At 37.1% G+C, this 16,267-nt stretch overlaps 1 protein-coding gene across 2 annotated transcripts in view; it reads right to left on the bottom strand.

Moving 5' to 3' along the window:
- NKAIN2 (sodium/potassium transporting ATPase interacting 2) overlaps nucleotides 1–16,267 on the bottom strand; it is a 1,059,207-nt gene that overhangs the window by 1,030,137 nt on the left and 12,803 nt on the right. The gene's annotated exons all lie outside the window — the stretch shown is intronic.

The following is a 16,267-nucleotide window of genomic DNA, read 5'->3' as shown; positions in this document are numbered from 1 at the left end:
CAAATTAAAACAAGAATGAGATACTTCCACATGCCTGTCAGAATGTCCAAAATCTGGAACACTAACAATACCAAATTCTGGTGAGAATGTGAAGCAGCAAGAACTCTCATTCATTGTTTGTAGAAACGCAAAACGGTACAACCACTGTGGAAGACAGTTTAGTGGTTTCTTACAAAATTAAATATATTCTTACCATAGAATACAAAAATTGTGCTTCTTGGCATTTACTCAAAGGTGTCAAAAACTTATATCCACATAAAAACCTGCTCATGGATGTGCATAGTTGTCTTATTCATAATTACCAAACTATGAAAGGAACCAAGATGTCCTTCATTGGGTGAATGGATAAATAAACTGTGATAATCAGACAATGAAATACTATTCAGCGCTAAAAAGAAATGACCTACCAAGCCATGAAAAGACATGGAGGAACTTTAAATGCATGTTACTAAGTGAAAGAAGCCAATCCAAAAAGGCTACATACTGTATGATTCCAACCATATGATATCTGGAAAAGGAAAACCTACAGAGACAGTAAAAAGATCAGTGGTTGCAAGGGTTGGCTGGGGCAGAGAGATGAATGGATGGAGCACGGAGGTTTGTCATGGCAGTGAAAGTACTCTGTATGATACTATAATGATGGATACTGGCCACTATGCATTTGTCCAAATCCACAGAATATATAACATCAATAGTGAACCCTAATGAAAATGGATTGGGGGATTATGATGTGTCAATTTGGTTCAACAGCTGTAACAAAAGTACCACTCTGATGTGGAAGAATGTGCATATTTAACAGCAGAGGGGTAGGAAAACCTCTTACCTGTCTCTTAATTTTGGTATTAACCTAAAACTGCTATAAAAAATAAAGTCTTTAATAAAAATAATTAAATTAGCAACAACAACAAAAAACCCCACAGGTTTGCTATCTTAAAAAAAAAAAAAAAAAGTTAAAACTGAGTATATAGACACTTAGATAACTTTTGCCAGAAATTAAAAATAAATGCTATTGCCAAGGATACTTTTGAGAATCATGGCTATATAAAAGATTTAAATATTATACAATATGCATATATACTATTTTCATCAAATGTCATAAATATGCATATATATATAAACATTATATATATAAAATTAGATAGTTAGGAAATGCAATTGCCAACTATATTATTTCAGGATAGATAAATGCAAAGACACTACACTTTCACTATCAGAATATCCCATGGTAATGGCGAAATATGTTGCTAGGAAACCCAGTAAGAAGAAGAAAAAAAAGAAAGTTTCAAGCATGGAAAAATCTGATGTAAATCTCTAAGCAGAACTAATTCATTTTTAGTCTTCATGCTCTGACCTTTGCAAGACTTGCATTGTTCCATAAAGTAACCTTAAATATGCAACTTACAAAAGCCTGTAGCTACAGATTTACCAGAGCTGGTGTGATTTCCTAAATTAATATCTCTACAAACCTGTGAGGATAATAGCAGTTCATTCCCCAGATGACAGAACCACCTGATATACAAAATCATTCATTCGTCATTCACTGATTGATTCATTCATTCAAAACAAATTAACACCAATCACTTGCCAGGTACTGTGATAATACATATTGGAGAGGCAAAATTGAGCAAAACACAGTCCCTGCTTACTGAAAATACAAAATCCAGTTGCAGACACAGTTATTTATTCAATATTTGTACAAAGAAATGTGAATATTTATTTGTCCTAAGTGCTACAAAGAGAATACAAGTTGTTTTTAGATTTTTCAGTGGGTGAAGCTGACCTGACTAGGGAGGTCAGCAAAAACTTTTCTGAGAAAATGAAACTTAATTTACTTTGATATCAAGGATATGTAAGTGTAAACTATGTGAGAACAAGAGAAAATAATTTTGTAGATGAGGCCATATGGCAGAGGGTAGCATGGAGAATACCAGAAGACAGTGCAGCTCAAACAGGTAGAAAATACATTAGCAAAGGGGAGTGAGACAGGGAAGGGGTTAGGCTATGCATGTCCTTGTAAATTATGTTAAGGAGTTTTGCCTTTATGCCTAGAGCAATAGGAAGGCTTTGAAGTGTTAACAGCAGGGAAATAATGCGATTAGATCTGCATTTAAAATGCATTTTAAATGCTCACTTTGGCTGCTGTGTAAAGAAAAGAGGGGAGCCAGAGGACACGCGGAAGTGAAGTTAGGCTATTTAGTGGTCTAGGCAAGGAGGGTGGCAGTGTTAGTGTCACTAGGAAGAGATGAACCCACCCAATAAATTTTTAGGAAGCAAAAACCATAGGATCAAATAATGACAGCAATGGGGTGAGAGAAAAGTCAGGAATGATTCCTTGGCTTTTGATTCCCATTTCCCTAACATTTAGAGTTGTTTCATTTCCAAGATTTCCAAGTCATTAATTAAAGAAGCAGGCTTCTTTGATATCAGGGTTAAGGCAAAGAGAATGTCAAGAACAATATACATGTCCCCAGCTTATGCAGAAGTGTGGCATCCTCCAAAACAAAGAATGCTGAAAGAAGGCCAGGGTTTACTGGTCTGTTTGCTTGTGTGATTAGTTAGTTACTTTGGTTATTTTGGGAAATTGGCCAACTCTTGCTTACGTTGAATGTATCAGAGATGACTAGCTATCTGCTAAAGATTAGTGCTTGACTTTTCTCAGTGAAGAGTCATTGTGAGAAATTAGCTACTCTACCAAGGACTACAGTTCCCAAACCTCCCCACCCCTCTGCATTTAGCTAGGACCCTGTGGTTGGTCCACACTAATGGAGTATGGACAAGAGTACTATGTGTCATTTCTGGGCCAGGAAGCTTAAGGAGTCTACAAGCAAAAGTCCACAAGCCTTAAGACAAAGTAAAGTTGAGGATTAACTTCCCTGAATCACCATCTAGGAAGCTGCTTGCTGACTAGGAAACCTGAATCAAGATGCCACATGAGCAAGAAATCAAGTTTTATCGTGTTATACCAATGGAATTCAGAGCTATATCTGTTACAACAGCTAGTAATATCCTAACAAACACATAGAGTTTGATAAGCCTTTGAGAGACACCCACAGGATGCTGTCAGATAGACAATTAGATAATTAGACCTAGAGCTCAAGGGAGAACTCTGGGTTGAAAATTTTAATTTGAAAATCATCTAAGTAATGGTGATAATAAAAAAATGTTAGTATGGATAAGATTGCTTAAGGAGAAAGTAGAGTTAGAATAGGAAAGAGTCTTAGCTCAACAGCAGACAGGATTTCACATATGCAAGTACAGAAGTATAGTTATTTTCCTTTTAAAGTTGTAAATGTGTAACAGGTAAACAGGTACAAGTCTCTATTAGAATCATCATCTAGTCAATGACAGTTAAAAAGTTTTCATATATTCCTGTTTTTACTCCATGAATATTTATTGAGCATCTACATAATGTCAGGCATAGTTTGGAGGACATGAACGCAATAACTATTTCTCAAGTTCTAAGAAAGATCTCTCTGATAGCTTGTAACAGGGAACCCGATCTGGCCTGAAGGTCAGGGAAAGCTTCCCAGAAGACCTTTCAGCTGAAACCTGAAAGATTAGGAGAAGCAAGGCCAGCTGGGTAAGGGGGAGTAAAAAGATCCCCGGTTGAGGGCACAGCATGAAGCTCATGAGATAAGAAGTTTGAGGTATTTTAGGAAGTAAAAGAATGACAAGTCTTAAGGGGAAGAGGGAGGCACAAAAGTTAAGTGGAGATCAGATCATATAGGCTGCATATGAAGGATTTTGGACTCTATCTTCAATAACAAGACATAATTAGTTTTAAGCAGGGGAATGACATAGAATAACATCAGAACTGTATTGCAGGTTTGTGATATTAAGTAGGCTTTTAGGAGTTGCTTAATAATCCAGATAACATATAACATTATTTTCGAGGGAAACCTTCCAGAACGCCAAACACTGCTTTATGAGCTATTGGTAACTCAACTTTTATTTATTTGATTATCACTTCACATATAAATTACTCACACAAATACTCTTTATTCAGTAACACAGTGTTGCTGGAGATCTTACAGCACTCCTCGAGGTTAACCAGTAATTCCAAAAATGTGCATTCCTTTAACAAATGTTGACTTGACCAGGTAATACAGAGGCAAATAAGACATGTGGTTGCCCTCAAGAAGCTTACTGCTTAGAGATAGAGAGAGAAAAATCTCTCCCTAAAATCTAAGGACTATATGAGTGCAGAGGAAGGATGGAGCCCTCAGGGAAGTCTTCACAGGGGAAATGGTATTTGAGCAGGACCACAAAAGTTAAACAAAATTTAACAGGCAGTGCATGACAGAAGGCTATTCCAAAGACAAGGAAAACCAAATGGGAAGTAAAATTTCATGACAAACGTAAAGTAATATACATTGAATTGGTATGCTGATTCTACAAAAGTCTTTTGAGTCAGACAAAGGGAACGACATATATATATGGCGGGGGGAGGGGGGAATGCTATCTTGTGATGTTTTGAAATCCTAATTCTACTCTGCAAATTTTTTTAACAGAGTCAATGCTATTTACGTTTCCTCTTCTCTTCCTTTATCCCTACCTTTGTCTCTAGATCTAACTTACACCTTTTCAAAATTTGAAACAACTTGCAAAACATGTTTAAATATTTCTTAATTTTACTATGTTAATCACCATTACTATGTTAAGCACCATTTCATAAAAAGTGTTCAAATTCAAATGATACCTTTGTTAAAATATGCAGTTAATATTTTCACATACTCAATATTTCTTTTAAATCACATTTCTTGAAGAAATTTGATGTGCAAAGTAATAATACGCACGTATCCAAATTACTAGCTAAATTGATACTTCTTATTGGCTGATGCTGAATTTAATAAAAACAAAATTATCAAGTATTTGAATATTAATGTTTTTTTAATGTGGTACATGTATAAGAAATAGTCCAGAAGAAGCCTAAATTAAGCAAATAAATAAAAGCTGCAAAGTTATTCCAGAGTTGTTCTGGGGGCAAAGTAGCAGGGATCCTGTATATCAAGACACCAGGACAGAAAATTCATTGGTTCAATTTGCCTGATCTCTTGTCGTGATCATTAATACACTTCAGCACCATACTTCTAACTACTTCTGTTCAGAACAATGTTTTTGTCAATGACAGCAACAACAACAAAAAATTGATTAAAAAATAGAAAAGGACTTGAATAGATATTGCTCCATAAAAGATAGATTAATGGCCAATAAGCACATGAAAAGATGATATTCAACATCGCTAATCACTAGGGAAATAGAAATCAGAACCACAATGAGATTTCACTTCACACACCTTAGGATGACTATTACCAAAAACAAACAAACAAACAAACAGAAAATAAGTGTCAGCCAGGAGGTAGAGGAATTGAAGCCCTTATGCACTGCTGGTGGGAATGTAAAAGGGTGCAGTCACTATGGGAAACAGCATGGCAGTTCTTCAAAAAATTACAAATAGTAATACCACATGATCTAGCAATTCCACTTCTGGATACAAACCCAAAAGAATTAAAAGCAGGAGCTTGAACAGATACTTGTACACCTATATTCATAGCAGTATTATTTACTATTTTCAAAGAATAGAAGCAACTCGAGTGTTCACTGACGGATGAATGGATAAACAAAATGGAATATTACTCAGTCTTAAAAATAAATGGAATTCTGAAGAAGGCTACAACATGGATGAACCTTGAAGATATTACATTAAGTGAAATAAGTCAGGCTCAAAAGGATAGATAATGTATGATTCTACTTATATGAGATATTTAGAACAGTAAAATTCAAAGAGACTGAAGCAGAAGGGTAGTGGCAGGTACTCGGTGAAGGGGAGAACGGTGAGTTCTGTTCAATGGGAAAAGGGTTTCAGTTTGGGAAAATAAAAAGTTCTAGAGATCGATGGTGGTGATGGTTGCACCACAATGTGAATGTACTTAATGACACTGAATTGTACATTTAAAAATGGTTAAAATAGTAAATTTTGTTGTGTACATTGTACAACAATTTTAAAAAGTTGAATCTCCAGATCCTGTCTTAATAAAGTAAAACATAGAAAAAGAACTAAAAAACCCATGGCATTTTGGAAACTTTTCAACTAGTTATATTTTTATATTTCAGATTGATTTTGGCCATTCTGGAGGCAAAAATCTGACAAATCTCTCCTTTCCCAGAGTTTATGTCATGCTTCTGTTAATGGTGGGGCTGATGGAGTGGCCTTCCTGGGACTTCTGTCAGCAGTGTTCTCATTCTTTTCCAGCCGAAGAATACCACAGAATGGGATCACCTCACTAAATCCACGCATTTCAGTGGATACTAAATGTTCTCCTAAGGCACTAAAAGTAGTTATCTATTTTTAAATGCAGAAATTAATGTAATACAAAATAGTATCTATCAGCAAACCACAGCAGTTCTTAATCACTTTTAATCTAAGTATTCCAGAAAAGTGCTTCGACTGATTTGAGTTACCATTTTAATGACACTTATTCCATCTCTTGAAATGAGATGGGCTACTGTTTGAAAACACATATCATACCCAGTGCTGCATAAGGGCTTTTATCATTGTTTTTAAAGCAAAGGAAATCTTTAAACACACACAGTGGGGGATTTTAATAGATGACAAAACAAGGTGTTTTGTCACATGTCCACAGTTACCAAATTGCACAGCTGAGTCAGTTTCAGTGATTCTCAAAGCAAAGCTCAGTCTGAAAATTTGCTTTGGGGTAGTTGAATATGCCCATTTCAAGCCATCCTGAATACTCTAATGATCCCTTTAATGGTGTCTGAGAAAAAGTAAATTATCTGGCATACAGTAGTTGGCAAATGTGGGGCTGGGTGAGGTACATCCTTTCAGGATTAGGATATCATACTGGTACATATCTTTGTGTTCCAAATAGGTATCAATGTGTTAGGATACTTTGAAAACAGATTTTTCAATAAGCCATATCAATTAACTAGTATCAACAACCTAAGCTAGAAACACCTTTTGAATACAAATGCTACTTCCCAGTTAATAGAAGATTTCTTTAGGAATCGTTTTTTGTTTACCCTTAATGACTGCTGTTGTCTGAAAGTTTGTGTCACCACAAAATCCACATGTTGAAATCCTAACCCTAAGGTGATGGTATTAAAATCTGGGGCCTGCGTGAGGTGATGAGGTCATAACGGGAGGGCACTCATGAATGGGATTAGTGTCATTATAAAAAAGACTCAGGGGAGCTCGTTGACCTCTTCCACCACATGAAGGCACAGTTAGAGGGTGCCCAGTTATGAACTAGAAATCAGGTTTTCACCAGACAGCCAATGAGATCTTGAACTTCCCAGCCTCTAGAACTGTGATAAATAAATTTCTGTGGTTGATATGCCACCATTTGTTACAGCAGCCCAAATGGGTTAAGACAGATGGGAAGCCTTTCAAAAAGCATGTCATGTACTTTCTTGCTTTTTCTGAAACAGAGTACGTTGAACCCAACCTTTCCATCAGGTAGAAAAGCAGAAAGGCCACCTGGTGTCCTCCCTCCAAACAGGGAGCCCTGGTCCTAAACCTAAAACCCTTCCCTTGCTGACTGGGTTATGGGATAGAAATTTTTTTCCTTTTTTTCTTTTTACTTTTTTTTTTTTTTTTTTTTGAGACGGAGTCTCGCTCTGTCGCCCGGGCTGGAGTGCAGTGGCCGGATCTCAGCTCACTGTAAGCTCCGCCTCCCGGGTTTCCGCCATTCTCCTGCCTCAGCCTCCCAAGTAGCTGGGACTACAGGCGCCCGCCACCTCGCCCGGCTAGTTTTTTGTATTTTTAGTAGAGACGGGGTTTCACCGTGTTAGCCAGGATGGTCTCGATCTCCTGACCTCCTGATCCGCCCGTCTCGGCCTCCCAAAGTGCTAGGATTACAGGCTTGAGCCACCGCGCCCGGCCACTGGGATACATGTGTAGAACACGTAGGTTTGTTACACAGGTATACGTGTGCCATGGTAGTTTGCTACACCTATCAACCCGTCATCTAGGTTTTAAGCCCTGCATGCATTAGGTATTTGTCCTAACACTCCATGGGATAGTAACTTTTAAATTATAAACTACTCCAACTTTCTATGATAATGCCCTCAAGAGCAAGTGACGTGCATAGGAGCTGATGGTACCCTCCCAAATGTCCTCAAACTGCTACTCTTTTTAATTGTTTGCTAGACAGGTATTTGCACCTTCAGTTTTTACTAGGTAATATAATTTTTACTGCCACCAGCGTAGCTCCCAGAAAGATCTTTCTTCACCTTGTCCTCTCAAGAGGCTTGCTGTGCTTTACAATACAGATAATCATGTTCATGTATAATAGTTCAGTCTAGGAATAAGGCAGTTTCAGTGAAAGCCTGTGGGTCGTGATTATTGGTAGGGTGCATAAGTGTTAGTGCATGGACTTTATGAGATCCATCTGTCTGGATCCTCAGGGGCCTCTTCCACTTATTTTCAAGATCCTGACTATGTGCTGTATTTCTATACATAATAAGATTGTCAAGAAGGTCAAAAGTGCTTCCTAAATGAAAAATAAGTACTTTCAGTTACATGCAGATAAATTAAATTAGTTACAGACAAATTATCAAAGGTCATGCAGTTAATGGCAAATCTAAAGCTAAACCCCAAGGATCTTACTTCCCAGTTCAGTATTTTTCAATTTCTTAAAGAATATGCTATGCATTTTCCATCTATTCCTAACTACTTATTTCTTAAGTCCTTCACATTGATTTTTCCAATGCTAATGAAACTACCCTATCAAAAACTCCCTGAGTTTCAAATCCAAATGCTTTCCCAGTCTTCCTCCTCCTCCTCGAATTTCTCTTCAGTGTTTTACCCTTCTGGTTTGCTCCTTCCTCTTGTTGAATCTTTTGATGATACACTACCTGGTCCTTCTCCAACTACTCAAATTACTTCTTTTCTCTTCAATAATTCTTCTTCTCTTCAAATCCCCTGAGTAGCATTTCTGAATACACAGTCCCAGCCTCTTCTTGCTTCCCACTTGTTGATAAGACCCAAGTCTGAGTTGATAACCTTGACCTCTAAACACATTCTGCAACTGCCTAAGTACCTTTCCATCACCTTTGCTACAGTCCCATCAAGTACAAAAGAATTCAAAACTAGTTCCTATCACTCTCAATTAACTGGTTTCCCTCTCCCAACTCAATTACCTCTCAATAATAATGTCACTTCCTTACTCCTCCCTCTCTGAGAACTGACCTAGCACCCTCTCAATCACTCTGTCAAACTATCCCATCTGTCAACACATCTCAACAATTACTTCTCTAAAGATCCTCAGGTATCTGATTTGTACCCACTCTTTTCACTCTTACCACAATGATGGAAGCCAGCACTAAGTTTCCACTTCTTTATCCCCAAATTAGACATACTGTTGTATCCAGGACGCACTGTTAGGTCAAAGTGTTTCGTACAGAAAATACAGGTTTTGGTTTTATTAATCATTATACTTGTTGTAGCTATTATCCTAGCCTCTCATTAACTTAAAACCTGGTATTTCCTACTACAGCTTAGTAGGTGGTCTTCCTGACCCCAGCCTCCTCCATTTGAATTGGTCCTATATTTTCTACTTACTTTTCCTTAAATGCTGCTTTGAACATGGTACTATATAATAAGGAATTTATCCTGGCTGTATGTTACTTATCACATAAAATTTAAACTATTTTGCTGGATTTCAAAACTCTTCATAATGACAAAAAATAGCATTTATGGAGTGCTAGGTTCTAAGTGACCATTCTGAGCATTTTATATGCATTAACTACTCAAATTCTTCCAACAGCTCTCCGAAGTACATACTATTACAGATTAAGAAATTGAGGCATAGAGAAATAATTTGTGCAAAGTGATATGAATTTTGGAGACAGGATTTGAGAATCAGATTCCAGCAGCTAAGCTCTTATAAACATTATACTCTAAAAACCATAATCTTACCCAACTCTATCCTTTCACAACCCCCACTACACCTCCAAAAATACTTCAATGTAAATGGGAGGATCATGTCTCCCACAAACCCCGTCTCATGTCTCCCTTCTAAACTCTAATTTAAACCATGTAAATATTATCCATTTTTTAATACAACTAAACCGACCACATCAGTGGACCTCCCTAAGATAGTCTAAGCATTCTAATACTGCTAACCACATGGAAAACTCCTTATTGTATCTTATTTCCTTGTATTCCACAATAACAGGCTCTGTAAATGTCCCACTGTGTGTATCCAATAAATATTTATTAATCAACTGGCTTATCAACTGCAGAATGTATAATTCTAATAGCAAAATTTAAAGACGAATAGCAAATAAAGAACTAGGCCTTCAGAAATGTCCAACGTTAGGAAGTGCAAAGAGAAAAGGACACAAACAAGGCATCAAAATTAGTTGTCAGAACCCTAGGAGTCATTTTTTTTAACTGTCAACCTAGTGCAAAGAATTCTGATATTTGTCTAAATCATTTACCTGGATATGGTACACTATCTCATTAAATGTGGCAACAAAGTACAAATTAGTACTTCCTAAGCAATAGTCCTTTAGTTCTTAATTCCACACAAGGTTTGAAAGAGTTAATTTATGTTTCAAGTGCTTATTTAATCTGAATCATATTTTCTCATTCTAAAGGGAAAAATCATCAATATAAAAATGGATGCTGAAAAGAAAAAGTAGTCAAATTTAATTAACTGTGTGTGCATAATAATTGACTTCTGGTTTTTCTGATTTTCAGATAATACATCCCCTTTTACTCTTACCAGCTTTAAGAAAAAAATTTAGAATCTTCATAGATTCTAAAATCACTTTATTCATACCCATATTCAAGGATCATGGAGACCTTAAAAGCCAACATTGTTTTTGAACCTCACGGCTCCCTCCTTCTCCCACAGCCCCACTCCTTGCTCCAGCCCTCGGCCCCTCCTTCCATCTCCACACACCCACAGTGGTTTCAAACTATAGGCCTCCCTCACAGTATAAAGAAAAATAACTACCTTTTGTTACAGAACAGAATTCTTCCATTTACAAAGACTGCTAATACTGAGTGCTGGGTTTATGAGGTAATGTTATAGGGTCTATATCTAGATATACTCTGCAGCTGCACGGCTTTGTGATTTCCAACTCTCTGAGTATAATGCAAAGTCAAATGCCAACTCAAAAAATAAATTTTAGAGCCAGCATGATCAAATCAAGGGACAATGATTCCTTTTGCGCTATCCATTTGAGCAGCATCTTACATCAACATTAGTACTATCAGCACCTGGCCTGACACCAGCTGCTCTCGTTCCCCAAACTAAAAATAAGATGCCTAATCTAAAATAGTGAGAGACAATATGAAGGAGCCATTATCATTAAAGGGTTATTTCAATTTCTCAACGACATGAAAAATAAATGATAAACATATGTAAATATCCAGTGGCTATGTCTCAGTTCTACAGAATTCCCCTTTCAGGTCAGCATTTTTTATATTCTTCCAAACTGTCCATTTGTATAATGATATAGTGACATGTGATTGGCTGGCATGTAATATTACTTATTAAAACACAATAGCAACAGCCCAAATGAATCCCAATCAATGTCCTTGGTGTAAACCATCAGCTGCTTTGTTTCTGAGGCCAATTCACTGTGAAACAGCTAAAGTGTTTCCCCCCCATGGTTTGTGATATATTCATTCTAATTGTTTCTTGAATGAGGCCTAAAACTGCAATTTTAACTTGACATGTCTTATTTGTAAGTCTCTTACAGAAGAATGGATAAAAGTAATATTTTAAGTTTCAAATTTTAAGTTAGGTAGCATTTTCCTATAGACTTTAAACAAAATCAAAAGCGTTGATGGGTACAGCTACATAGCCAAATGTTGGCAACAATATCCCAGTTAATTTCAAGCAAGTATCAAATTTTAAGAAATTCAATTCAGTTACAAGATACATAAAAAAATATACTACTGGTCAACCTGTGATCTCCACTCATGATCTGCAGAATGGTTGGCATGGAGGGATTCTGGTTTGGCACAACCACCTAGATCCTGTCTTGACTTATTCATCTGTAAAGCATCTGGATGGTCAGCATGGAAAGGCAGACGGAGAATACTGGTTCCACCACACTCTCCTCTGTTGCTGCCACATAAATGTGAAGTGCATCTACAAACATGTGTCTACAGAACTGATCAAGACCACTTATAATACAGGCATCTTATTTAAAAATCTCCAACAAAAATTAAAAGTTATCTTTTGTCCTCTTCATTTCATCATGAAGAAACAATTTCTTACTTTCTTCTCTGTTCCAACAGTACATTTTCTAGTGCCTATATATAAACACTAAGAGTTCATTTAGCTACATAAGCAGGAGAATGAGAAACCCTGAGTAATTAGTGAACTGTCATATATACACTAATCACTGTATCCTTTGCATTGGTCACACCCTTTTTGTCCTCCTCTCTTTTAATACTTTCTGCTTAGTCCAGTGGGTGTCACATAGCAGATGTTGATTGGAGTGTTTTGAAAGATTTTTATTTTGAATACAGCACTGCTCTAGCATGTTATTATTATAAGGTTGCTGATGACAACTAAATTCAAGGCTATTAAGGGCTTAAATGTGACATCTCAGTTCCAGGACCTTATCTTTAGAAAATACAGAGAATATTATCTACCTTTTTTTTTTTTTAAGTGACAGGTTATCATCTAAAATATACCATTATCAAACTGCTCTTTTCATTCTTCTATTTTAAGAAAGTACTATTGGAGCTGAAAAAAATCAAGCATAACTTCTGCAGCAATGAGCAAACTCTCATAAATCTGTAGTGTTGGTCATGCTTTCCAGCTTTCCATTCTAGTCCAAGAGTTAATTTGGGGACTGGCACAGATTTCTACTTTTAAAAGCTACTCACTGGTGTCCCTTTAACATCTCTTTACTGGAAGTGCATCCTAAATAATTACCCTGCTGATACGGGGCATCTCCAAGGGCATGTCCAGAACCAGCTTTCCATTGTGTTGCTTTAATTGGGTGCTGTTCTTCTTCCTTCCACTTTTCTTTAAATTAGCAAGTAAGACTCAGAATCCTCCAGACTCAGTTCAGACTGTATTTTCTAATTAGATGATTGGAAAACTTTAATTAATAAGATGACCCCAACATAAAAATCAGGTCATATTGTTAAGCACTTATAACTTACAAATTTTAGCAAGCACTGACTTTTGCAAGTCAGCCAACTTTGTTAGTTCTCAACAATCCTTTAATTAGGCTAGACAGAAAGTAGCATGCACTAATGTGTGTCCTGGCTAAATTCCAGTGGGGGATAATTGCAATCTGGCCTACCTAAACTTCCAGTGGCTTCAATTGAATACAGTAGTCTTTCTCCATTCTGTCTCTATTTCATTCTGCATTGATGCTATTCGTAAGGCATACAGATGGAAGACTCCTGCTTTTCACCCTGAGCACTGCAGATTATCTATTAATGAGCCTGTTGAAAACCTACCACATCCAGAAGAACAATATACTAAGAAATAAAGAATGTATTCTGAGTTAACCCACTCTCCTCTTCTCGCATATAGCCAGAACACCTGACGAAGTTAACACCTATGATTGGTATCATTTTCATTCCCTCTTTGCTCCCATCCTACACATTCTACATTCACTACACACACACACAGACAAACACACACCTTTCCACTCACCTGGACTTTCAGTGGACCCAAGTACATCCTTGGAGAACTGTAAATAAGATAAGCCTCATCTACATCTAGTTCTAAGTTTATAGCATTTTGTTTGTTTGTTTTGCCTCTATTATTGCTATTTTGTCTGGTTCTTTCTTGGAGAAAAAAATGAGGTGATATATGAATTTCCTCTACACAAAAATGAGGCCAGAAATGCCTGGTTCTTCCTGAGAAAGGCAATTTAAGTTGCAAGATTTAATCATAAAACCATCAAGTTAAAAGGACCTTCAAGAAGTCTTGTAATTTACTCCCTTTTCTGCAGGCATGCAAATTAGAGTCCACCAAAAAAGTGTTACCGAAAGAAATCAAATTGGATCAAGCAAAATTATACAGCAGATAGGATAATTTAAAAGATAAATCTCTGCTGTTTTACTATGCTTCTTTGGCAATAACTGGGCCTTCTGGTGAATTCGGATATCAAATATTAAAATTCTTGCTGAACATTCTTGGGTTTGGGGATCACCTAAAAAATGTTAATAGCTTAAGATTATTTCAAACAGAAGTTCCTGGTTATGATTTGTGTGTGTGTGTGTGTGTGTGTGTGTGTGTTACCATAAGAAGTTTTAAAATTTGTTAGAGTCTAAAAAATAATTTTTAAATTTACAATCATATTGTTCTTAACTCTTATTCAAATATTTTATTGACTTAAAAACTCATAATTGGACCTAAAACTTCTACATTCAGAAAAACGTGTTTGCCCTGCATGTCAACAATAATTATATGCCTGAAAATTAAAATGCATTCCTATCTTAAATCTTTTTTAAGACATTTCATGAAGAAACATATACTATATGCATATTTTAACAGAATATTGCAAATGGGAGAAGACAAATTAAAAGTGTCAAATATTCATCAGCAGTTTTTACTGGCACTAAAAGAAAGGTGACATTCACTGAGTCTTAGATGAAATCCACCTGGCTCAAACTAAACTGAGTAAAACAGCCAAAAGAATACTGAAGGCTTGGTTGAGTACATAACTGACCATAAAAAGTAGCTTTCAAATAAATCTAGATTCAACATTGCATCTCCAGTCAATACTCCCACAAATGCTTATTCAGCACTCCTCTTTCCTAATGTATGTCTCAACCTACCTTCCAATCTTCTTTTACTTTCATACTGTTTATTCCCCGTGCCTTCATACCCACTATTCATGTGCCTATTCTCCTCATTTACCACTGGCTTAGAAACACACCAAAATAATCTAAGGAGTTTTCAAAATGGCTAGATGGCTGGGTTGCCTCCCTGAAGATTCCATTTTCATAGGTCAAGGGGATGGAGGAAGGGGCGCTGGTGTTGACATCTTTGAAAACTCCAGATAATTCTGACACGAGCCTCAGGGTAAACAGCGTGACTCTCAAAGGTCTGCAACCGTCAGGCTCCAGTCTGGTCTTGCCCTTCACAATCTCCTCAGCTGCCCTCTGGACAAGTCAAACTCTAAGATGAAGTGTCCTGTTATTTCTAAGTGATCTTTCCAGCTCCTTGCATTAGCTAAGAGGATCTCGACAAAGGTACTATTTTGCTATGTGACAAAATCTAGAGACGCTTTGGTTGTCAAAACAGGTGTATGCCACTCCAACTAGTGTATAAAGGCCAGAGATGTTGCTAAACATCCTGTAAGACACAATACAGCCCCTCTCAACAAACAATTATCATTCCAAAATGGCAGTGTTGTGAACACTGAGAAAAATGCTTCACCTGAAGCCTACCTTACTCTTTTCCATAATCACTCCATTCACGTATTCATTAAACAAACATTTCTATTCCTCCAAAACCATCCCCCCACCATCCAGTTGTCTCCAGACTTTCCCTAAACATCATTCTGTTCCAGTTACTTTCATCTGCTTACACCAAACTTCCCCAAACTCTCACCAGTATGTACATTCCCCAGAACAATCTTTTTCTCTCCTCACTGTGTTTCTCTTAGGTTCCTTACTTCCAAGCATCTTTAATAAAACCAAAATGTACAATGATGATTTTTCTAACAGCTGAGCTTCATTGCCTCCTATCCTTCTCAATAACTAGACCCTCTACCAATTAGGTGGCCAATCAAGGGCCTTGTGTCATCCAGGAAGTGTTCCTCTTCAAGACCTAGACTTCTGTTCTTGTCTCTTACCACCGCCACCTTATCTCTCACCTCTTCCATTGTCTCACTTCTGCTGTACCCACCTCCTTACTCTCAAATGTTTGCCTGGCATTTCAATCACCAACTACCCCTTCTCATTCTGACAGCATGGTTTCCCACCCACACCTACCTGTGCTCAGACATTTTATTCTCACTGTCATCTAAGAGCTCTCACAAGGCCTGCAACTTCAATTTTCTGCTTTTTCATTCCAATTCTTAGAAATTTGGGTACTGATGGAGAAATAATTGGTTCTCTTACAAATGCTTGCCACCTAATTTCACCAGGGACTTTGAAGCAGTTTAGCAATCTTTTAATTTATTACTACTCTGCCCTCACCTTTCCCACAGGGCTTGCTCCAAACCTCAAGCGTTCACTCTCACATTATGTTGTTTCTTATTCTACTATAGGGCACTGGGACATGCACCTTGATGATTCACATCTACA

This window comes from Trachypithecus francoisi, unplaced genomic scaffold (assembly GCF_009764315.1).
Source record: "Trachypithecus francoisi isolate TF-2019V2 unplaced genomic scaffold, Tfra_2.0 Lachesis_group15, whole genome shotgun sequence".
Taxonomy (NCBI): domain Eukaryota; kingdom Metazoa; phylum Chordata; class Mammalia; order Primates; family Cercopithecidae; genus Trachypithecus; species Trachypithecus francoisi.
The sequence above is the reverse complement of the archived record's forward strand: the minus strand, read 5'-3'. Positions and strand labels throughout refer to the sequence as shown.